This window comes from Eriocheir sinensis, chromosome 9 (genome assembly GCF_024679095.1).
Source record: "Eriocheir sinensis breed Jianghai 21 chromosome 9, ASM2467909v1, whole genome shotgun sequence".
Lineage (NCBI taxonomy): Eukaryota > Metazoa > Arthropoda > Malacostraca > Decapoda > Varunidae > Eriocheir > Eriocheir sinensis.
Genome location: NC_066517.1, coordinates 6,171,950 through 6,196,496, shown reverse-complemented (window position 1 = coordinate 6,196,496; position 24,547 = coordinate 6,171,950). Strand labels below are relative to the sequence as shown.

General features: G+C 43.6%; 1 long non-coding RNA gene across 1 annotated transcript in view; it reads right to left on the bottom strand.

The window, feature by feature from the left end:
• Positions 1–1,963: 1,963 nt before the first annotated feature.
• LOC126995871 (uncharacterized) overlaps positions 1,964–24,547 on the bottom strand; it is a 34,923-nt gene continuing 12,339 nt past the window's right edge. The window contains exons 3-4 of the long non-coding RNA XR_007750756.1: positions 14,254–14,481; positions 1,964–4,943 (exon numbers count right to left, since the gene is read on the bottom strand). This is a non-coding gene — a long non-coding RNA (uncharacterized LOC126995871). The remainder of the gene's footprint in view (positions 4,944–14,253; positions 14,482–24,547) is intronic.

Below are 24,547 nucleotides of genomic sequence, written 5' to 3'. Positions count from 1 at the left end.
TTTCGCGCTAATTAATTATTTTCTTGGTAGATGGTGGCTCGCGCTAATTGCGGTTCGCGCTAATTGATCTCGCGCTAAGTAGGGCTCTACTGTACATGTAGTACATACATGAGTATGCATCTCATGTGTGGGGGGGGGTCCACTCACACAGCTCTCCTTGACAGAGTGGAGTCAAAGGCTCTTCATCTCATCAGCTCTCCTCCTCATACTGATAGTCTTCTACCTCTCAAATTCCGCCGCAATGTTGCCTCTCTTTCTATCTTCTATCGATATTTTCATGCTGACTGCTCTTCTGAACTTGCTAACTGCATGCCTCCTCCCCTCCCGCGGCCCTGCTGCACACGACTTTCTACTCATGCTCATCCCTATACTGTCCAAACCCCTTATGCAAGAGTCAACCAGCCTCTTCACTCTTTCATCCCTCACACTGGTAAACTCTATAACAATCTTCCTTCATCTGTATTTCCTCCTGCCTACGACTTGAACTCTTTCAAGAGGAGGGTATCAGGACACCTCTCCTCCCGAAATTCACCTCTGTTTTTGGACACTCCTTTGACCTCTGTTCGGGAGCAGTGAGTAGCGGGCCTTTTTCTTTTTTTTTCTTTACGCCCTTGAACTGTCTCCTTAGCTGTAAAAAGAAAAAAAAAATCTGCCCTGCTGCTGGGAAGGAGTTAACAATGTCCCTGAAAAAGATGGTTAAAAGAGATGGTGCTGCAAATAAGAAAACAGGAATGGTGGATACAATGCTCGCAACAGGAACGGGTTGCAAGCCTCAGCAGCTTGTATGCCCTCCTGGACTTGACTGACTCCCGTTCACCCTCCATCTCGGACGATACGTCAGGTTAGCTTCACGGTGGTGGTCAAACGTAGTTCCAGTGCCTCGAGAATAGGGACTCTGTGGCTTCTAAATCCCAGAACGAAGCCTACACCTCGAGCATAATTAGCAGTTGCGTAAGTCTCCGTAGCAACCATAACATATTGATTTGTGTTTTATATTACTAATTATTGCAATTAGTTAGTAAAATTACTGTAATTCTGGATAAAATAATATGTAAATTTTTTTTTTTTGGGGGGGGGGGGGGATATGGGACACATTAATGGGATTTACATTAATTTCAATGGAGAAATTCATTTTGGTTTATGAGCATTTTGGTGTGCGAGCAAAATTCTGGAACGAAGTAAACTCGTAAAACTGAGGTATGACTATATTTTGAGCTTGCTTGCACCTCACTCCCAAGCCCCTATCAGATTTTTTTTTATTGCATAAATCAATTGCAAATTATCTAAAACTAAGGGGAAAAGGTATAATAACACTCATATTGGCTTATTTTTGCCTCTATGGGGTTGGTTATGGAGTGCACTACGGTGCGTCCTCCGGCCCGGACGCCAACCTCCCTCATTTGGCGCGCCACTCTGACACTGTATTATTCTTGCTTTAGTGATGTTTGTAAGCAGTATGATTGTCTCTTTGACTACATACATGCACAACTGTGTAAAATTCATACAGTACCCTCTCGAGTTTCGTGCTATCCAAGTTTCGCGATCCTCGACTTTCGTGGTTTGTCCTAAATTCTTACCATCCCAAGTTTCGCGCATTATCACCCCGAGTTTCGCGCTGCTTTGACATGTATGGGTCACGCCTACTTACCATCGGCGTCATGCACGCTACCTTAAAAGGTAGTATCACACTGGACGTTTTCCTCCAAACATTGTGGCTCTGGCGAGAGAGAGAGAGAGAGAGTGAGTGTTATTAACACGTTAACTGCGTTTGAACTTCCCGCCGCCTCCTCCCTGTCGCATTTGGTTCAACTCAGCGCACCCTCAATATCACGCGAGCCCCCGACTCAAGAGAAGATGTGTAGCTTCACTCTGGTTATGAGCCCCTCTCGTGAAAGGTGAGATAGAGAGGATGAAAACAAAGAGAAGGAGAAGGGTTTGGGGAGGGAGGGTCAGAAAATAGTCAGGTCAGGGCTTTGGTCAGGACATGCCCTGACTCAGGTCAGGTCATGTCCATACCTGTCACACACACAAAGAAGGTGAAATGAGAAGGATGTGGGAAGGATGGGGCAGAAAGGAGAGTCAGATCAGGGCTTTGGTCAAAACATGACCTGACTCAGGTCAGGTCATGTCCTGACTTGTCACACACACACACACACACACACACACACACACACACAGAAGGGGTGGGGTGGGAGGGGCAGAAAGGAGTCAGATCATGGCTTTGGTCGGGGTAGGCAGTGGCTGAAGTGGTAGCGTGCTGGGCCCACATTCACCACGTGATGGACGACACGAATTTGAATCCCCACGCTACCACCTCAGATTTTTCAGTCACCGCTGTGTGGCTTAAAACTACCCACATGCTGTCCTGAAGACCACCCATCAACCTGGGCCCAGATTCACTAACGCCTCGCAGATACGACAATCTTAAGTGGATCCAATATGGCGGAAATAAGAATGTCGTATCTTGCGATTCCCAAAAAATCTTAAGTCCGCCATGTTTAGATTTTCCTGCCTTAACACTGTTTCACACTCCCGCCGACAGACGGCGTAGTGTGTTGTTGACATATTTCGTTCAACCAATGGCAGCGCTCGATACATACGTACTCAAGAGACAGTAGCCAATCACAGGAACCTCAACACCAGTGCAGCACGTGGCCCGTGACAGAGGCAGGCGCTGTCTGTGACAGAGGCAGACGATGTTGTCTGCCCCACCGGGAGTACGGAGATGAAGTGAGGAAGTTCAGGGTAAGCCAATCACTTGTCATGTGGAGAGTCAGCTCAGTATATTGTTGCTAAAACGTGCTAGTGAGTGAAACATTTTTGTTAACCTGCATGAAGGTATCCTTTAGGTAACGTAATAAACGTGCCTTTCTGTCAGTTCTTAGCCATGACTTTGTCCTCCAAGTTGTCCATGATTAGTTTCATTACACTGTTTTGACCTCCTCTGTAGGTAAAAGTGTAATATACTTGCATGCACCAAGTTATCTCACCATGGAGAAGGGAAGGGATATGGGGCCACACACACTTCAGTACGTGATGTCATTTCAGTATTTTCATAGAGGTGAGGCCATTTACTGAGTTCTTCTCCCCTGCACAGTTGCTGTCCATATACAGGGGCCTTGTCCGCCCTCGTATGGAGTATGCATCTCATGTGTGGGGGGGCTCCACTCACACAGCTCTTCTGGACAGAGTGGAGGCAAAGGCTCTTCGTCTCATCAGCTCTCCTCCTCATACTGATAGTCTTCTACCTCTTAAATTCCGCCGCAATGTTGCCTCTCTTTCTATCTTCTATCGATATTTCCACGCTGACTGCTCTTCTGAACTTGCTAACTGCATGCCTCCCCCCCTCCAGCGGCCCCGCTGCACTCGACTTTCTACTCATGCTCATCCCTATACTGTCCAAACCCCTTATGCAAGAGTTAACCAGCATCTTCACTCTTTCATCCCTCACGCTGGTAAACTCTGGAACAATCTTCCTTCATCTGTATTTCCTCCTGCCTACGACTTGAACTCTTTCAAGAGGAGGGTATCAGGACACCTCTCCTCCCGAAACTGACCTATCTTTCGGCCACCTCTTTGGATTCTTTTTAGGAGCAGCGAGTAGCGGGCTTTTTTTTTTATTAATGTTTACTTTTTTGTGCCCTTGAGCTGTCTCCTTTGCTGTAAAAAAAAAAAAAAAAAAAAAGCAGAGCTTAGCAAACATATCAGTCATTAAGATTTGCCACTTCTGCCACCAGGGCACTGCCCAGTAATGTGGCTAGGATTAGGAGTGGAGCTCAGACATTGTCAGCTGCTCAGATATGGGGAAGTAGATAAAACGGCATACTTTCTAAAGAGCAGCTTGCTGTATTATGGCTTAAAACACTGTCGCTCTACTATAACAATAAGTAAAAAGCTCTTTCATAGTGCTTGAGATAAACTAACTTCCTATTAAAACATAGATACTTTAAATTCACTATTATAACTTAGTCATTGTATTTCTTTGTTTTCTTCATTTCCACAGATCAAGTTTAATAACTATGTAAACTTTCTATTTCATTGCTTCTTAACCTTTAACTACTAGCCAGTCACTTTTACATCTCTCTCTCTCTCTTATGATCCTGGTTATGATGACCAAGCAAATAATTTTCCTTTCATAGGAGACTGAGTGTAACCTGAAAGTGTAGCGGGTGCTACAACACCTAGCAGCCCATATGTCCCAGCAGTGGTGCAGCGTCAGACCCTTAAACTTCCAGGCAGGAGACACAAGATAAAAGATTCTGAAGAAGCAAGACCAAGCATATATTACTGGATAGTTTGTAGAAATGTGTATATTTCCTTGAATAGTTTCAACCAGAATGACTGCAATAGCTGGAGCTTTTCAGGACTTTGTTGAATATTGCAGGGCATAAAATTCTGTATTTCTTATGCATCACTAAAGGTCCCTTTTGCTTTCTTCAAACCTGTTTTGTATTTGCAATTTATTTAATTGATTTCTATAGGAAATAACATATAAAAAGATGTTTAATAGCAGGCTGTGAAGAATTGCTCCAAATAGTACACACCACAGTGCTATAAGCTTTACATTTTATTAAGTGTATAATAAGCTCAGCCATATTGTCCTGCAGTTAATTTTTAGAGTCAGATAATTTCTCCCCTTTTTTTACAATATAAGTTGTGATTGTGTTCATGTATACCAGCAGTTCTTTCTTTAATTATATTAGTAAAGAAGTTGTTATTATATATATGAAGTCAGATTAAGTGACTTTCAAAAGTATTATAATTAAGTTCATTTATCCTGTGTCACTCTCAAAGTTATACGCCTCCGTGGTCTTGTGGTTAGCGTGCCTGGCTTCTACTCCGCAGGCCTGGGTTCAAATCCCGGCCCGGGCAGTCAGTGTGCAGCTCACCCAGCTGTTCATCCTTACTCTCAGGCTGGTCGATAAATGGGTACCTGGGGAAACCTGGGGAAGGTAAACTGTGGTAACCCAGATATCACACTGGCCCAGTGTCCCGGGGTAATGGGGGCTCCCTTCCATCACAGTCTCAAGGGCCAATGTTACAGAGATGAGCACCAAGGCCATGTGCTGCTACTGTGTATCCCCCCCAACTTTACTACTCTTACTCTCAAAGTATATAATTGTGTGTTTGTGTGTATGTGTGTGTCACATCCTGGAAAGCCCAAGACTTCTCTCAAAACTCTGATGACTCGAGAGAGTCTGGCTTCCAGCTATATCTTGAGAGCCAACAGTCGTCGTGAAAATTTTCTAGGTATAGTGGAATGTGTTTGGACAGTGGGCAGTGCCACTGTCTTTGAAGAACTCTGCCGAGTTCTTAACGAAACACACCCATACACCAATTTGCTCGATGATTTCCTGTATTTTATTGCCAGTACACTATTTAACACATTTAAATATTTAATAATGTATATATCAATGCCCACTTTTTCATTATGTTCTCAACTTGTGCCAGCAACATATGAGTCAGTACATTAGTAAGGTTAGGTTACATAAATGAAAAAAAGTGCATATTTAAGTTAAAAACAGAAACATTATTTTCTTGTCAATACCCCAAAATAACTTGAATTTCAAGGTGAGAAAGATTTTTTTATAGTCTATGGACAAAGAACCTTTATTTTCTAGTTTTAATGTTGTGCTATAAGTAGAAAATGAAGTAATTATATATTTTTCACTTAACCTTTTTGCATGAAATAAATATCAATATACAGGTAACTCTCGATTTACGCGAGTATTGCGTTCTTGGAGAGGTCGCGTAAATCAAAAACAATGTAAATCAAACAAGAGGTAGGTTTCTGTCGAAAAATAAATACCGTATTTTTCAGCGTATAGCGCGCACCTTTTTCTCAAAAAAATGCCTGAAAGTTTAACCCTGCGCCTTGTACGCCGAATGTACAAATTTTTAATGATTTTTTTCTTTTTTGGGGTGTTTTTAAGGGTCTGTTTTTTGTCTTATCCAATAACAACGGCAAACTTTCCTTTATCATTGTATATAATCCTTCATAGTCCGTAGCTGTCTTATAATATGTTACCATAGAATACAGGGCGATCTAATAACTACTATACAAAATTGAAATCGATGGAGGATTGCCCATGCCTTGCTGTTATCCCGTTTTTCCGTCGGGCGCCATTTGTATGATCTTGATCTTGATGTCACAGGTGGCTTAAGATTGTATGACTAAGGAGCAGTACAAGCTACATAAAAAATCATATTGGAAAAAAATATCCATGTGTTCATTATTAATTATTAATATTAGTGAGAATAATGGGGTAAATATGATATCAGAAACTGTACATCATGAGTCTTGTACGAGGAGATATTTCGCGCAATACCAGCCAGGCCGCCATTTGCATTGTTTACAAACCACACAACCACACCCATACAACAAACAGCTGCATGGCGCGTGTCACCAGAAACGTGTGAATTGTGTCTTGCCTAGTTCTCTGTCATAACCTACGAGTGATACAACAACAGCAACAACAATAGCCCACAGGCTAGCTTGCACACAGCACAGACACAGCTTGTGAGAGCAATGGCTGCTTTAGACGTACTGATGAAGAGAACACGTGGAGCCGTCTCACAGAGTAGAGTTGCCAGATTGCGCCATTGTTTATTTCCCTTCCTTCGGGAAGTGAGTAACAGCAAGTTCATTATTTGGTAGGAAATGGATGTTAGCGAAGTCGGGAACATGAAATGAATGAAAAAAAAAACTGCTTTAGACGTACTGATGAAGAGAACACGTGGAGCCGTCTCACAGAGTAGAGTTGCCAGATTGCGCCATTGTTTATTTCCCTTCCTTGGGTAAGTGAGTAACAGCAAGTTCATTATTTGGTAGGAAATGGATGTTAGCGAAGTCGGGAACATGAAATGAATGAAAAAAAAAAACTTTTCTCTTACTACCGAGTCAAGTCACCGCTCCCACGTGATCCACCCCCCAAGGGGGGGAGGGAGGGAGGAAGGAGGTCGCATATGAGGTGGTTCGCATATCCCAAGTTCGCATATCAGGCGACCCCCCTATTATTGAGAAATAAGCTTTAATGTCTATCATAACAGTTGATTTTCACGTATTCACGAACCAGAAATGCGTAGGTGCCACAGCCTTCAAAATTCCCACTTTGTTGGGGGACAGATGGAATGAAACGGACTGAAGTAGCTTTGTGTGCTGTAAAAAAGAAGCTCTTGAAAAAGAAGCGTCAGAACTTATAATATATAATGTAATATTATAATGTATTACTCCTCGTCCACTCGGAAGCAAGCGCGGAACCTGATGATTGAGCCATCGGAGCGAGTGTCAAGCAATACTCCCACTATGATGGTTGGTGCAACACTGCGCGTCGCATTGAAATGGCAATATCCCATCAGTGCGTTCATTGCGTTGCATCATGTTGAAAACCTCGTTTTTCAACACGTCCATTCAACACTGCACGCATCATGATGCATAGTGTGGACGGGCCTTAAAGATGAAAAAAAGTGAGCTCCGGAGGGCAGCATGAGCCAATTATAATGGTGCCACTATAAACAGTTGTCTGTGCCAAGACGGGCTTGGGGCCAGCCATCAGGCCCAGATGGATAGTCTACCAGCGCTATAGCCCACATGAAAAAAAAAAAAAAATCTCCACGGGTCGGAACAAATAAGTGCTTTCTCAGTGTTTTCAATACCTCGAGTTTCGTGATCCTCGAGTTTAGCACTATACCTTCGGAACGAAGCGAGCGCGAAACTCGAGAGGGTACTGTAGTAGTAACTAAATATATACTATTTCTGTGCATAAATTTATACCATACATTCACTTTTAATGTTGCGTTTCTGTCGATCTTACTGTCACTCATTCTTGTCTTGGTAATAATATGTAATAAACACAAAATGTTTTTGATATAGCCTAGTTAGCTTAGTTAGTGCTGAGTTCACTATGGCTGTGGCTGGGTATGGCAGGTGTCATGCGATGCGATGCAATGCGGTGCGGTGCGGTGCGGTGCGGTGCGATGCAATGCTCGCTCACTCATTCACTCTCTCTCTCTCTCTCTCTCTCTCTCAAAGAGACAGAGAGAGCTACCACATGTCCAATTTTGAAACCATTGGCTACCATACAAGCCGCTTAAATAAAGGGAGACGTTGGTGTCTGATATAGACAGCAGCGGGCCCTCCGTGTACAAATGCGGTGTCGGCAATAGCCGACAACAGGGCTGTACAGGTTAAAAATGTGCTTCCGTGCGGACACCCTGCCTGGTCAAACTGTTTCGTCTTTGCCTTTCAACACCCACCTTTCCTTCCTGCTAAAACTACACCTACATACAGCCTGTGCATAAGAAGCGTGACCAATCCAATCCCTCAAACTACCGTCCTATATAGCTGTACTTTCCTGTCTTCCTTAACCAGAAGATTTTTAAGCATCAATCAACTTCTCATCTTCTCTCTGATCACCAGTATGGGTTCCACAAGAGCTCTACTGGTGATCTTGCCTTCCTAACTGACTCTTGGTCATCCTCTCTTAGTCGTTTCGGTGAAACTTTTGCTATTGCCATAGACATCTCAAAAGCATTTCACAAAGTCTGGCACAAATCTTTGCTTTCTAAACTACCCTCGTATGGATTCTATCCTTCTTTGCATACTTTTAACTCCAGTTTCCTTTCCAGCCAATCTATCTCTACTGCGGCAGATAGCCACTTTTCTTCTTTTAAACCTATCAACAGTGGTGTCCTGCAGGCCTCTGTTCTATCCCCCCCACTCTCTGTTATCCATTAATCATCTTTCTTTCAAAAACAAACTGTCCTATCCTCTCATATACTGATGATTATGTAACGTACCCGCCGGCATACCATCACCGCAGAAGCCAGTTAAAAGCAAACTGGGAAAATTGGGAATACCCCCCTTGTACATGGCCATGGTTATTTACCGGATCCAGTTTCTCCTCAGCCAAAACAATACCCGTAGCAGTTAAAATGTTATAAGTCGGTAAGGGAAGAGAACGAGAAATACGAACCACAGCTTGGGTTGGCACCCGATATAAATCCACTCGTTTTTATATATTTATACGTTACGTCCTAGAAAATAAGGGAGAATTAAGTTTAGAGTTAACACACAAAAAGACAACCTCAGAAAGGCAGAGGAAGGATAGATTAATGTACCAAGCTGAAAGGCGAGAAGGGAGAGTGTTGGAACCCGGTGAAGGCCACGTCAGAAGCCAAGGTAACGAGGCAACCGCGCCAGCTGGCCAGATTCATTCTGGACTTAACCTTCCACGGCACAGGTAAGCTCACCGCTCGCTAGAATCCTGAGTGCCTGGAAGTGAGAGATAGCCCTAGCCGGTGTTCATTAGTGATTCATTCTGGACTTAACCTTCCACGGCACAGGTGAATGGCGAGAGACAGCTGAAGGCCGGTGTCCCGGGCTAGGCAAGGCGAGTGGCCCGCCATCTTGAAGCCGCCCAATTGAGAGTTGGGAATGGACCCAGACGCCAGTGGTTAACAAGGGTCATGCCCTCAGTCATGAGTGCCTGAACTGAGCAAAGGTAAGGGCGAGACACTCCAGTCCCTACCGCCCCCGAGACCAGCAGGCTTGCGATGGGAGTAAACGCCTCCGAAACCCCCCCTTTAGGCACGGCACAACAGCATATAGTGTAGCTCTCAGGCCTCCACCAAGCCAAGGAAATTGTGTCAAACGCTGTGTGGACGAGGAGCTAGCAGTGACCTCACCCCCCCCCCTTTTTTTTTTACAACAAAGGAGGCAGCTCAAGGGCACACAAAAAAAGAAAACAATAATAAAAAAAAAAAGCCCACTACTCGCTGCTCCTAAAAAAGAAACAAAAGAGGTGGCCGAAAGCAAGGTCAATTTTGGGAGGAGAGGTGTCCTCATACCCTCCTCTTGAAAGAGTTCAAGTCATAGGCAGGAGGAAATACAGATGAAGGAAGATTGTTCCAGAGTTTACCAGCGTGAGGGATGAAAGAGTGAAGATGCTGGTTAACTCTTGCATAAGGGGTTTGGACAGTATAGGGATGAGCATGAGTAGAAAGTCGAGTGCAGTGGGGCCGCGGGAGGGGGGGAGGCATGCAGTTAGCAAGTTCAGAAGAGCAGTCAGCGTGGAAATATCGATAGAAGATAGAAAGAGAGGCAACATTGCGGCGGAATTTAAGAGGTAGAAGACTATCAGTATGAGGAGGAGAGCTGATGAGACGATGAGCCTTAGCCTCCACTCTGTCCAGAAGAGCTGTGTGAGTGGAGCCCCCCCACACATGAGATGCATACTCCATACGAGGGTGGACAAGGCCCCTGTATATGGACAGCAACTGTGCAGGGGAGAAGAACTGGCGGAGATGGTACAGAACGCCCAGCCTTGAGGAAGCTGATTTACTAAGAGATGAGATATGAAGTTTCCAGTTGAGATTTTGAGTTAAGGATAGACCGAGGATGTTTAGTGTTGAGGAAGGTGATAGCTGGGTGTTGTCAAAGAATAGGGGATAGTTGTTTGGAAGATTGTGTCGAGTGGATAGGTGGAGAAACTGTGTTTTTGAGGCGTTGAAGGACACCAGGTTCCTCTTGCCCCAATCGGAAATAATAGTAAGGTCTGAGGCTAAGCGTTCTGCAGCCTCCAGCCTTGAGTCGTTAAGTTCCTGAAGGGTGGGTCTTCTATTAAAAGAAGTTGAGTAATGCAGAGTGGAATCATCGGCGTAGGAATGGATAGGACAGTTCGTTTTGGAGAGATCATCAATGAACAACAGAAAAAGAGTGGGAGATAGGACAGAACCCTGTGGGACACCACTGTTAATAGATTTAGGGGAAGAACAGTGACCGTCTACCACGGCAGAAATAGAACGGTTAGAAAGGAAACTGGAGATAAAGGTACAGAGAGAAGGATAGAAACCGAAGAAGGGTAGTTTGGAAAGCAAAGATTTGTGCCAGACCCTATCAAAAGCTTTTGATATGTCCAGCGCAATACCAAAGGTTTCACCGAAACGGCTAAGAGAGGATGACCAAGAGTCAGTTAAGAAGGCTAGGAGATCACCAGTAGAACGCCCCTTGCAGAACCCATACTGACGATCAGATAGAAGGTCAGAAGTGGAAAGGTGCTTTTGAATCTTCCGGTTAAGGATTGATTCAAAAGCTTTAGATAGACAAGAAAGTAAAGCTATAGGACGGTAGTTTGAGGGATTGGAGCGGTCACCCTTCTTAGGCGCAGGCTGTATGAAGGCATACTTCCAGCAAGAAGGAAAGGTAGATGTTGACAGGCAGAGGCGAAAGAGTTTGACCAGGCAGGGTGACAGCACAGAGGCACAGTTTTTAAGGACAATAGGAGGCACTCCATCAGGTCCATAAGCCTTCTGAGGATTGAGGCCAGAGAGAGCATAGAAAACATCATTTTGAAGAATCTTTATAACAGGCATAAAGGAGTCAGAGGGGGGATGAGTAGGAGGAATATGCCCAGAATCGTCCAGAGTGGAGTTCTTAGAAAAAGTTTGAGAGAAGAGTTCAGCCTTAGAGATAGATGAGACGGCAGTGTTGCCATCAGAACTGAGGAGTGGAGGGAAAGATGAAGAAGTGAAGTTAGAGGAGATGTTTTTGGCTAGATGCCAGAAGTCACGGGAAGAGTTAGAGAAAGCAAGGTTTTGGCATTTTCTATTAATGAAAGAATTTTTGGTTAGTCGGAGAATAGATTTGGCACGATTTCGGGCAGAAATGTAAAGTTCATAATTAGCATTAGTTTGAAGGCTCTGGTACCTTTTGTGAGCTGCCTCTCTATCATTGACAGCACGAGAACAAGCGTGATTAAACCAAGGCTTTTTAGCGTGAGGAGTAGAGAAAGAACGAGGAATGTATGCCTCCATTCCAGAGACAATCACCTCTGTGATGCGCTGAGCACACACAGAGGGGTCTCTATCCTGGAAGCAATAATCATTCCACGGGAAATCGGAAAAGTACATCCTCAGGTCGTCCCACCGAGCTGAAGCAAAATGCCAGAAGCATCGCCTCTTCGGTGGGTCCAGAGGGTGTACAGGAGCGATAGGACAGGATGCAGAAATAAGATTGTGATCGGAGGAGCCCAACGGAGAGAACAGTTTGACAGAATAAGCAGAAGGGTTTGAGGTAAGGAAGAGGTCTAGAATGTTGGGCCAGTCTCCTTTAGCTGTAACAGTCTGATCTTTCCCTCATACTAAACCCTTTTCTTCCTATTTTGTTATGAGTGTTTTTATTTGTGTATGCACGCCGATGCAGGAAGTTGAAATCGGATTGTCTAGTCAATCGGGCGGTAGCCCTGTGATATATACCGACATATGTTCATCTCTCTCGTGTGTAGCATTTATCCATAAGGATGTTAGGGATTAGAAGAAAGATTTTCAATTTCTGTATTAACCAAAACATGCTACCCTCCCATCAGGAGTGAGGATTAAACCAATAAATTGTATTCTGTCTGTGTCCTGTATTAATGCATACAGCCTTCCTAGCCTACAGTGCAGTCTCGCAATCTCCCCCCACCACGACCTCCGAAGGTAACCACGACCCCACACTACCAAACTTGGGACTGAGGATACCATCTACCTCAAGGAACAACCCATAGTAGGCTGGGGAGCGACGGACACTATCTACCAGGTGGGACAGTTGTTAAAGTCAAGTGTTGCCAGGCCTGCCAGGGCAGGGAGAGTCTGGAGACTAAACAGTTAGTTTAGTTCCGCCCCACCTGGTTCATAGAACTGCCGTTTCTCGCTTACAGGCTTTGGAGGTTGTGCCATGTTACAACCTCCTGGTGGCAGCTTACAGAGAGGGAACAGCAGGGAATCAAACCCAGCCGTACACTCTCTGTGAAGTTGAGGAATCATAGCATCACTATTTTTCCTCTTCCTCCCCTTTTTTTATTTTTTCAACAGGTGATGGCCAGGGGTCGAACCCGGGGCTGTTATAATTATTCTGCATTATTCAACATATTTTGACAGAATACCCTCTCAACAGGAATTCCAAGGCTCTAGGCTGAAGGCTGCAGAACACTTACCCTCAAACCATATAATTATTTCCAATTGTGGCATAAGGAATTTGGTGTCCCTCAATGCCTCAAAAACACAGTTTCCCCACCTATCAACTCGACACAATCTTCCAAACACTTATCCCCTATTCTTCGATAACACTCAACTGTCATCTTCTTCAACAATAAACATTCTCGGTCTATCTTTTACTCAAAATCTTAACTGGAAACCACACATCTCCTAGCTTACTAAATCAGCTTACTCAAGGTTGGACGATCTGTATCGTCTCCAGCAGTTTTTTCAACCTCATAGATGCTGTTCATGTACATGAGCCTTGTCAGCCATCATATGGAGTACGAATCTCATGTGTCGGGGGACTTCACAGAGTCCACACAGACACCTCTCTTGAACAGTGTAGAGTCAAAGGCTAGTCGTCTCAACTCTCTCTTACTAGCAGTCTTCTACCTATTAATTTCTGCTGCAGTGTTGCCTCTCCTTCTATCTTCTATTGATATTTTCATGATGGCTGCTCTTCTGACCTTGCTAAATGGATGACCCCACTGCACTTGACTTTCTACTTGGGGTCACCCCAATACTGTCCAAATCCCTTATTCAAGAGTTAACCAGCATCTTTATTCTTTCAGCCCTTTCATTGGTAAACTCTTGAACAGCCTTCTTCATCTGTATTTCCTCCTGCCTACTACTTGACCACTTTCAAGGGCCACTTTTCACTACTCCCTTTTATAGGAGCAGTGCTAAAGTTTTTTTTTTTTTTCATATGTTTTTGCCCTTGAGCTGCTTCCTTTATTGTAGAAACAAAAAATCTCTCTCATATTCTCCAATAACACTCAGCTGCCCGATTCTTCCTTCCTTGAACTTAGGAATTCTGTGTCGCCTCCACCGTTTTTTCTATCAATCTATCTATATCTCCGACGCCCTGTTCCCTCCCGGGGGTGGCTGCAACAGGTGTCTCCATCTCTCCCTGTTCTGGCACTCCCTCTCAGCACACACAATCCTGCTACTTCTGACTTTCCCACTCCAATATTCACCCACCCTATTAATCCACTTCACAGTTGGTCTTCCCTTGACATCCCCTCCCTCAATCTTTCCCTTATACACTCTTCACAAATTCATTCTCCCCCATTCTCATCATGTATCCAAACCATCTCAGCATATCAAACTTCACCCATTCAACCACTCCAGTCCACAATCCACTCCTTTCACTGTCACACTCATACCAAATCTCTCAAATGTGCTTTCATTACTTTCTCCATCTCATCCTGAAACACCACAGGCACCTCTACATACCAAGGTATTTCGTTGGTGATGTGTGGGAGTGATGTCAGAGGCTTACTGGTCCAAGGCAATCTGGTGGATGCCTCTGCTTGTCCTTCAGAATGGCTGGGGATGCCTTTGGATAACCGAGGGGCTTCAGGGGTGGCTGGAGAAGGCAACAAAGGTGCAGTGCTGCCTCCTGCTTCACCATCATCATCACTGCAGACAACAGGAGTCCCTGGTGTTAATCCACTTGTTGAGCTGTTAAGAGAAAAATAAATGACATTAGGAATTGTACTCAATTCGGTGCAACACAAACTCCCTAAACATCTGAAGCAATGTAGAGTAGCACATTCTAAAATATCTCACATGATAAATCTCGATGCAGCATACAGTAATACCTCACTTTACGAGTGGCTTATTTTACGAGCATTTTGATTTACAAGCAAAAAGAAAAAAAAATCATAAAAAAGTGCCTTGGTTTACGAGCAGTGACCTAGTGTATGAGCAATCCTGTTTGTACAAGTCGAATACGCATCTGTGGGTTCCCTTTGTTTGCCTCAAGACGAGAGTGCACAGAGCTGGAGGTCTCAAACTGGTGTTACACTGGGCCTTTTCTTCCAATTGTGTTGGCTGTAGGCAACTCCAACTTTTCTGGGTGTGCTTCATGTCACACACGACCAAGGTCGGTTGCTTGTATCTACAACGTAAACAAACCAGTTGCCTGTATCCATATGGAGCCATTTGCAAAAGTAATGGCTGTTGTGGCTTGTGCTGCTGTTACTCAAGTTAAGGATTTGCTGCTACAGTTAAATAGAAGGAAGAAGTGGTTGAGGGTATGATCATGGCTTCAAGACGGGAGGTCAGGAGTGCTTACCCACACAAACATCTCACTCCTGGTTGGGCACACCGCCTTCAGTTCACGTTGTGCACTCACAGAGGCAGTGTTATGCAGTCACTACAACATAAGTAACCTATACACAAAGATCCCAAACAACATGGCATACGACATTGTAAATACATTACCTAATTACCGATAATGTAAATATTTATGCATACTCATATTCTTGTAAATACTTTCATCTACATCGCTCAGCCATATATATAGTCTTAACAATAAAGCTCCAGCAAGGAGCACCAAAACAGGCCAAAGTGATTTTCCTTTACCTGAAGAGGCAGCCTTAACAGACTAAATACGGCGAAGCTCTCAGCTTCATTTGCAGCCTCGGAAGCATACAAACAGCAGTGTTTGGGTTCCAAGTAGCGGTCTAGGCTACCGCTACAGTAGCACCAACTGGACCGTGGTAGCACCCATGCACTCGTGTCCGTTTACGTTTCTGCTCTAGTGCGCGATCTTAGTGTTTTCAGCACTATTTTATTACTACAGTCATCCTTCAAATAGTACGGTTTTGGTTTTATATGGATTGTCATGGAAGAATTTTTTTTAGGATTTTTAAATTTCCCGCTCGTCGCACCAAGTAGCCCTGGCGTGAGTGGCAACACTGTTCTACCAACACACTTGCTGAAAGCACCCCAAAGCATTCGAGAAGGGTGTTCACCTTGCAGAAGAATTCAGATTTAGGAGGTTACGTTTTTGGATGAGTTACATTGCGGTAGGGAGAGCATACCACATGAATGAGAGCAGTGTTCACTGTATCTATCAGTGTAAAAGAAATTCTTGCCGCAGTAACTGCCAGTGCTCCAAGAGTGCTGCAAGAGTGGAGACAAAGACCGTCCTTTTACTAAGCCTCGTTGTTGCTATGGTAATGGTGTCTCACTCGCAGCAAAATACCGCACGCTGATCTTCCTGGTGATGTTTAACATGCATTACTAGCTGTCCTGGCTGACGAACTCCTTACAACAGAAGATGAAAAGGAAGCTGTAGTGGTTATGGTGGCACAGGGAGGTGAAATGCAATGGAAACACTTGTATGTGTTTGTTTGGACTGCCATATTTGCTGATGACATCATCACAGCATGAAGGCACTCCACCTCTCAAAGCCGGGTGCCAGCGGACGTGCCGAGTTGGCAATTCGTGCTGCCGCGTCACACATTTGAGAGCACTCGGGACGTTCCAAGAGTCCCGATTCCCTCTCTCAAACGCAGCCCAGGAGTGTTTCTAGGGGGGGCACTAATTTTATATGGATTTTTGAATAGTACGGGGGTCCTGGGTCCCTAACCCCCGTACTATTTGAGGGACGACTGTATATTATTTATATATTATACTATATTATTTATATTATTTGCATTTCTATTATTACACTATATTATTTATATTATTTATCACTGCTATTTGTTAGTAAAATTACTTTTATTTTGTATAAAATAACTTGCAAAATGATTTTTATGTTAATATTATTTGGGATATGAGACGCAATAATGGGATTCACATTAATTAAAGGGAAGAATACGCCACAGCTTTAAATTGCACTTAAGGTCTTGATTAGGCTATTTTTGTGAATAACTGTACCATAATTATCATATTGTAATCTTAAGATCATCAGACAAAAAAAAAAAAATGATGTTTTGCGATTTATTTATATATTTATATTTTTTTTTTTTTTTTTTTTTTTTTTTTTTTTTTTTACTTGGGTTTGCCCTGTTATTTGTTCACTGATTTCTTTCTTACTCGCATAAGATACTTTCCTATTATCCTAACAAATGCGTGTCTTTACTTTTTAAGTACGTATCTGGTTTCATTTACGTGATGTTATTTTTTAAAATTTTGAATAGTTACAAATGTCTTTTTAGATAGAATGGAAAACTCTGACCTTTAACCCGTAAGCTGCGGGACTGAGATTCTGAGTGCGTCGCCTAGTGCGGCTATATCAGCGAGAGATTGACCTTCAATAAATGATATCTAAGTTACATAAACGTGTCATAAATATTACAATACACATATCTGTAGCTCGAAATGTGTTGTATCCTGCATATTTCTTAGATTTTTCTATCACAAAAATGTTTTTCTGGCAGTATCTGAAGCCGCGGCGGAAACTTTTTGGCGCCTGTTTGAAAAGCCCGCTTCCAGAAGGCCTACAGCAGCTTACCGCTCAGCCGCCCAGAAGGCGTACAGCAGTTTGCGGGTTAAAAAAAATCTAATCACATACGTTTTTTCATTAACCCTTAGAGTACGGGTGGCGATATATTTCTCTGGATGCTGTGCACGGGGAAAATTTGGACATTTAAAAGAGGTGGAAATGGCGTCCTTCTTCTTTGCAATAATTGTATATTCATCTAGTATATATGTTGGTGTAAGAAAACTTCTCTCCTAATAATAATTAAAAAAGTTATGACAGCCGAAAATATTGCGCATTTTCTCGTGGCCGTGACGCACGTGGAAGCACCCCACTCGCTCTCACGCAAGCCCACATGCTCACAATGCTGTTCAAAGTTTCTGTTTGTTTCCTTGACAATTAGATCCAGTAAATCATTATCCATATATGCAAGAAAATAGTCACATTCTTGTTGCACTTCTGGGAAATTATCTGTGATTCCCACCAGAACACCGTCAAACTGAGGCACACTTGGTATAAAAAAATCACCACTGGTCCACTGAAAGTTTCCGTCACTAGCAGCAGCACTAGCTCTTGCACGCCCTCTTGTTGCAGTAATCCTAGAGGAACAAAAAATTGACTCCTTTTCCCATGAATGGACAAGCTACCTAAGTTCATTATTTGACCAAGATGACACCCACCCAAGTAGCCATTCAATGTGAAAGGGCAACAAAGCTGACTTCATTGGTGTGCTCAAGGACTCCATGGGCACGGAATGGCTTGAGCTGGAGGACCTACCATCTCCGGAGTTGGCTGAGGAGGGGAAATATCTGTATGATTGTGGACATGATGGCATTTGTCCAACGTTATGAGGCCATGGGTTCCATTGACTTCTCTCAGCTTCAGAAAAAGTATCATCATCATCATTTCATCGACGCCTGCTCCTAGGAGCTCCCACCAGGGGATGGCCACGGCAGAAGAGCTTCCATCTTTCTCTAGCCAGACACTCCCTCCTTGCCTGCTCAAAGTTTCTCAAAGATCTTTCCCCCCTCTCCCTAACGTACTCTTGCACCCTATCCCTCCATTTCACTGGAGGTCGTCCTCTAGCATTCCCTCCCTCTATCTCACTCACATACACCCTTCTGGTCATCTTGCTCTCCTCCATTCGCTCCATGTGGCCAAACCACTTTAAAGTCTGTCGCTTCACTTCTTCCACCACTCCACACTTCTTCCCTTCACCCCTGTGACACATTCCAAAATGCTCGTACACACTCTCATTACTCATTCCATCCATTCTACTCACACCACAAGCATTCCTCAAATAACTCATTTCCACTGCCTGCACTCTAGACCTCTGACTTTCATTCCAAGCCCACGTTTCACTTGCATATGTGAGGGTTGGTACTCTTATTGTATTTCTCAAATCCCTCTTTACCTCCATGCTCACACTTCTGCCATTCATGATTCGTCCCAAAGACCCTACCACCCTTCTTCCTTGCAATGCCCTTTCTCTTACCTCTCCCTCCGAACCACCATGCTTACACATAACTTTTTTTTTTTTTTTTTTTTTACAGCTAAGGAGACAGCTCAAGGGCGCAAAGAAAAAAAAAGAAAAAAAGGCCCGCTACTCACTGCTCCCGAACAGAGGTTAAAGGAGTGTCGAAAATCAGAGGTCAATTTCGGGAGGAGAGGTGTCCTGATACCCTCCTCTTGAAAGAGTTCAAGTTGTAGGCAGGAGGAAATACAGATGAAGGAAGATTGTTCCAGAGTTTACCAGCGTGAGGGATGAAAGAGTGAAGATGCTGGTTAACTCTTGCATAAGGGGTTTGGACAGTATAGGGATGAGCATGAGTAGAAAGCCGAGTGCAGCGGGGCCGCGGGAGGGGGGGAGGCATGCAGTTAGCAAGTTCAGAAGAGCAGTCAGCGTTGAAATATCGATAGAAGATAGAAAGAGAGGTAACATTGCGGCGGAATTTAAGAGGTAGAAGACTATCAGTATGAGGAGGAGAGCTGATGAGACGAAGAGCCTTAGCCTCCACTCTGTCTAGAAGAGCTGTGTGAGTGGAGCCCCCCCACACATGAGATGCATACTCCATACGAGGGCGGACAAGGCCCCTGTATATGGACAGCAACTGTGCAGGGGAGAAGAATTGGCGGAGACGGTACAGAACGCCCAGCCTCGAGGAAGCTGATTTAGTAAGAGATGAGATGAAGTGTCCATTTGAGATTTTGAGTTAAGGATAGACCGAGGATGTTTAGTGTTGAAGAAGGTGATAGCTGGGTGTTGTCAAAGAATAGGGAATAGTTGTTTGGAAGACTGTGTCGAGTGGATAGGTGAAGAAACTGTGTTTTTGAGGCGTTGAAGGACACCAGGTTCTTCTTGCCCCAATCGGAAATAATAGTAAGGTCTGAGGCTAAGCGTTCTGCTGCTTCCAGCCTTGAATCGTTAAGTTCCTGTAGAGTGGGTCTTCTATTAAAAGAAGTTGAGTAATGCAGAGTAGTCATCGGCGAGCGAGTGGATAGGGCAGTTCGTTTTGGAAAGAAGATCATCAATGAACAACAGAAAAGAGTGGAGATAGGACAGAACCCTGTGGCACACCACTGTCAAAAGAATAAGGCGAAGAACAGTCACCGGCTAACACGGAAGAAAAAGAACGTTCCGAAAGGAAACTGTAGAGAAATGTACATACAGAAGTATAGAAACCGAAGTCATGTATTTTATAAAGCAAAGATTTGTGCCAGACCCTATCAAAAGCTTTTGATATGTCCAGCAATAGCAAAAGTTTCACCGAACGGCTAAGAGAGGATGACCAAGAGTCAGTTAAGAGGCTAGGAGATCACCAGTAGAACGCCCTTGGAACCCATACTGGCGATCAGATAGAAGGTCAGAAGTGGAAAGGTGCTTTTGAATCTTCCGGTTAAGGATTGATTCAAAAGCTTTAGATAGACAAGAAAGTAAAGCAATAGGACGGTAGTTTGAGGGATTGGAGCGGTCACCCTTCTTAGGTACAGGCTGTATGAAGGCATACTTCCAGCAAGAAGGAAAGGTAGATGTTGACAGGCAGAGGCGAAAGAGTTTGACCAGGCAGGGTGACAGCACGGAAGCACAGTTTTTAAGGACAATAGGAGGCACTCCATCAGGTCCATAAGCCTTCTGAGGATTGAGGCCAGAGAGGGCATAGAAAACATCATTTTGAAGAATCTTTATAACAGGTCCAAGGTACTTAAACTCATTGACCTCCTCCATTTTTTCATCATTCAAAATTATTACATGAAACCAAGAGAATGTACCATTGTGCAAGTAGTTGGAGATAGATACGATATAAGTCCGGAACAGAGCTTGAAGCATAAACGATGGGAAAAAAAGACCCGGTCTTTGAAGACTTTCATACCGCATCCATCGTTACCCATTCCAGAATGGAAGGACTACATAGCAAAAGCGGGAAAACAAGGAGAACCTATTGAAATTCTTGTTCCAAGCATGGTGTGGTGAAACAAGTCTGATTCCAGAGGGTTGCAAAGTTATCATTGGTGGGTTCAATGAAAACACAGTTATGCTTACTAGGCACCAGGTCCAAACTGTTCCGGGGCTTTCCAATGGAAATCAAGAAGCAGATACACTCAAATCTGCCCACGCAGCATTTGCGGTGAAGGTACAAAACGCCAAACGCATTGTAATTGAAGCAAATGACACAGACATTACCGTCATGGCAATTTACCACTATCGACATCTACCTGGTTTGTTGGAGCTCTGGGTCCACAAACACAGTGTCGGCAGTAGTCTACCTACCCTGCCATATCATATCACAGTATATGGAAACAACTTACACAGACAGTTCAGATATAACTGGTACATTACTCGCTACATATATCATTACAGGGTGCGACACAGTGAGTTATCCCTTCAAAATTGGAAAAAAGCAAGCACTGAATGTGGCACTAAAATGTCTTGAAAGTTTAGAGCCTTTAGCCAGCTACATGTATGTGCAGGGTGACTTAGAGATAGAGGCTACTGTCATGGATTCAGCCCAAAAGTACTTCATTGCACTCTATGGAAACAAATGATTCAATGGAACAAGTAATGAGCTGAGGTGTCACTTGTTTCTGAGCCGGAAAGGTGACATTCGTTCCCTGCCAGCAACAGAAGATGCGTTCAGGTTTCACGTGCTTAGGGCCCTTCATCAGCTAACAATCTGCAAATGTGTATTGGAAGTGAGACCCCTCCTGCCAGACCCAACGAAATTCGGGAGGAAAATTGAAAATGGTGCCTTGTTAGCTGTGAGAATCCAAAGATCCCAAACCAAAGCACGTTGCCAGAGTATCCTGTAAATGCCGAAAGGGTCATTGCCGCATCAGATCCCCATGTTGTGCAGCTGGTGTTAAGTGCACGATTGCCTGTTGCTGCCTTGGGAGCCCAAAGCGCTGTGATCTAGCTCATTGCCGCATCAGATGCCCATGTCGTGCAGCTGGTGTTAAGGGGGGCCACTAAGGAGGGTCCTCCTACCCATATGGTACGTCCAATAGCTTTGAAATCTTAGTATGTTATTTGTTTCTGTAAATATATGACATTCTGTGAATTTCATGAAATTTGGGTGAAGTATAGGGGAGACTCATATAAAGTGTAATTTTCTTTTTTTTGTTTCACAATTTTATTTTTCAGTTAATCGCTGTGAAAAAAAAAACATAGAAACTTTGTTTACATATCTATATTTTGCATTTATAAAATTGTGATATGCTGTTTTGTTTTCGAGCAAAAAAAATTGCAATTTTTTTTCACTTACAATTTTCTCTACTGTGTCCCATTTTCTTTTTACATTTTTGAAATTTCATAAATACAAAAAATTGCCCTTTAGTTGTAGTTTTAGTTGGTACCAAACAAAAGTCGGACAGACTTTTTCCTGATTTTGTTAAATTTTTTGAAGTGTAAAAAACTACTTTCAGAGATATTGGCTCCTAAAGATTTTTTTCCATTCTATCCATGTTTTGACATTTGTTTTTATCTGATTGGCATGAAATTTTCACATATGACTGTGTATACCTTGTTGACTTACTGGAGAATGCTAAGACATCTGGTCCCCCTTTATAAAAAAGTATCACTCACTCGCAGGTGAGGTTACGGTCAAGGTATTCCTGCACGACCGTACTGGGCACTTCTGTCTTGCGATGAGTGTCTGTAGCTGGGAAAGCAACATGGTGATGAAAGTTTCGCTTGTATCAGAAGGAGGAGGGTTCAACTGAACACCTCTGTGCAGAATTTGTTGTTGGAGCTGCAGTGATGTTTCATGTGGCAATGATTCTGCAGCTGGTGGTGATGTAGGTGGTGGTGGAGTAGGTGGTGATGAAGCAGGTGGTGGTGGAGAAGGGCGTGATGAGGTACTCGGTGTAGGGAGTGGCGAATCAGCTGTTGGTGGAGCAGGTGGTGGTGGTGATGAGCAGCGGCTGAGCGTGGCAGGATCACGACTCGCTTCATAAGCTCCGAAACTGCTCCCTTCCTGGTCTTGGCCGCTCCATCTTGTTCAATAAGCCTTCTTCATGTTGATGGCTCTCTTACTACTCAACTTGCGTTTGTATGTCATTTCTAAAGACCTTAATTTGGCTGGAGTACAAACGAACAGGTTGCCTGCCCTTCCCCGTTGTTGTCTGGGTAGGGACTGGCTCCACCACACTCCTCTCCTCAACTCACACCCTCCCTGCGATCCGGCACAAAAGGAATGACAGATGACAAAATTTACGGAGAAAAAAAAATATTCTAATGCAAATTTTACGTACATACAAGCACAGAATGATACAGCGTGTGTTGGCGCACGAGTCAGGCTATGACGCAATTGTGCGGGCCATTTAAATATGGCTTCCAGGGGTGAAGGGCTTTAATTTTACGAAAACAAACCTCACCACATGGCAATTTTGGCTATCCCGGCCATGCTGAGCAAAAAAAACGTATTTGTCCGATTTTAAATATACTCGTAAAAAAATACCCTTGGTCGCCCCCCTTAAGTGCTCGATTGCATGTTGCTGCCTTGGGAGCCCAGAGCGCTGTGATCTAGCAACATCTCAAACCTAAAACACGGCAGAGAATCAAAAGTGTGTTTGTCCATTGTGTGAAGTTCAGAGGGAGAAATGGAGCTTGGAAAAAAATCATTTTTGGTCAGAAGGGGTTAACATCACCTCTGTAACCGACAGAATGGGTTACTGATCGTTTTTACAACTTAGATATACTACTAGGACCGAGTTTGTAACTGTTTTCTGACCAAAAAAATCACGTTTCTGTAACAGTACAAAATATGTACCGTTTTCATGTTTTTGTCAGAAACTGAAAATAATGATTTTGGGACAGATGGGGTTAATTTCATATTTTTGATATGTAAACTGCATTTATTGATATTAAAAACTTTCTAGAGATGTCCTCTAAAAATTGCATTGCGTTATTTCATGTTCAGTCCCTACATATGATAGATTAACCCCTTTCCTTGCAGGCACCTCTGGATTTTCACTTGGCCATAAAATTATTGACCTTTTGACCTTTAGTGACATCATCAGTGAAGTCATAAAAATTTGCATACTACCAATTAAAAGCTTGTTTCAAGACCTTTCCAATGATACTTCATACTTATAATTTGAATGATTATAAATGGCCTTAAATCGCATTTCTTTTTCCCCTACCCCTAAATTTAGGCTTGAAAATTTAGGGGTGCAAATTTCAGATTTAAGGTCATACAGCCTATTCACAGCAGAAGCAGACATCTTAACAAATCATTTCCCATGGAGAATCATTATATCCACCAGAAAAAATGTCCAGAAAAAGTATAGCAAACCATGCGACCCCCATTAGAATTTCACTGGCTTGGCTCCCCTACAATAGAGTCAGGGTTGATGGGTGGTCTTCTGGACAGCATGTGGGTAGTCTTAGGCCACTCGGAAGTACCTGAAAAGTCCTAGGTGGTAGCATGGGGATTCGAACCGACGTTGTCCATGGCGCCATGAATGCTAGCCCTACACGCTAACCACTCAGCCACCGCCTACCCAGATAGTGGAGGCATGTGAGGCTGGGAGGTAGATAGCTGCAGTGTTAGGGCTGCAGGAATCGCTGCCCGTCAGACGGTCAAAGAGGCTTTGTTTTGGTAGGTCTCGGTGAGGGTGAGTTCAGACACTCAGCAGCTTTTTCCGCCACCGCACAGTTTCGTCCTTTAAATATCTCTTTACCACGAGTAGTACTGACTAGATTCTGTTCGGTACTAACCGGATTAAACATTAGCCTTCGTAGAATCTATTGGAAAAATGGTTGGCTATACATGCGGCAGGGGAGTAGAAAAAAATGCGAGAATGATGTAAGCTTAG